The 936-nt window shown below is 62.4% G+C and overlaps 1 pseudogene; it reads left to right on the forward strand.

Annotated features, from left to right (window-relative positions):
* LOC103782091 overlaps positions 1-936 on the forward strand; it is a 7316-nt pseudogene that overhangs the window by 3371 nt on the left and 3009 nt on the right.

Genomic DNA, 936 nt, shown 5'->3' on the forward strand with positions numbered 1-936 from the left:
CCTGCTCCCCTCCCCGACAGCCCTCGCTCCCCTGGGCTCCCCTGGTGCATCCTGCAGCTCCAGCAGCCTGCTGGGGAGGACTCGGGCTGTGCCCCTCGGCCTCGGACCTTGCGCTGGGCCAGCCAAAGAACATAACCTCTGTCGTGACATGTCTGGATGACACCGCCCTGCAGGCACTCCAGTTTCAGTCGGGGTTTCTCAGCACCTCAGAAAGTGCCTCCTTCACAATGCCTATGACTTCTCTAGCCTCTGGTGCACTAAAAGCTGTAACTCTGCAACACCACCAGCCAGTTCCCAGAATCACACAGGTGATGTCCATGGGAATGACATAGCCGATGACTCCGGGTGACAGCAGAGCCCAGCAGGACATGCCAGCCTCCTGCTGCTACCTCCATCCCCAGCAGCTCAAAAGCCACCCCTGCTGTAGATTGGGGCAGTTTCCCTGCTAATCATCCTGGTGGGCTTCGAGCGAGCCAAAGGGACAGCAGCCTCTGTGCTTGCCCAGGCTTAGCTGACCCTCTGCATTCTCCAAGCTGCCCTTCCCGGGGCAGCGGCTCACGTTACCTGCGCACTCAGCATGGGAATCGCCGGGGGGCACCTCCAGCTAGCCACGCTGCTGCAGAGCCTCCCACCTGCACACTGCTTTTCAGCTAAGTTTCAGCTCGGTAACGGGTTTTCCCCTCTGGTTTGCAGGATTCAGCCTCCGAGCAGCTGAACGGCAGAGGTAATGCCCAGGGGAGCGGGGGTGTGGGCGCTGCCAGGCGGGGCCGGGCGGTGCAGGGCCACGCTCCTCTGTGTCACAGGTCCCAGTGCAAGACACAAACCCTCCACGGCACCGTCCTCCTTCAAGCGGATCGGCATCCCCGTGCTGGCAGTGCTGCTCAGCCTCATCTGCCTGGTCACGGTCCGGTTCCTGGGGACGGCTCCCGCCTCACC

The sequence above is a fragment of the Merops nubicus genome, unplaced genomic scaffold, assembly GCF_000691845.1.
Source record: "Merops nubicus isolate BGI_N331 unplaced genomic scaffold, ASM69184v1 scaffold7321, whole genome shotgun sequence".
Lineage (NCBI taxonomy): Eukaryota > Metazoa > Chordata > Aves > Coraciiformes > Meropidae > Merops > Merops nubicus.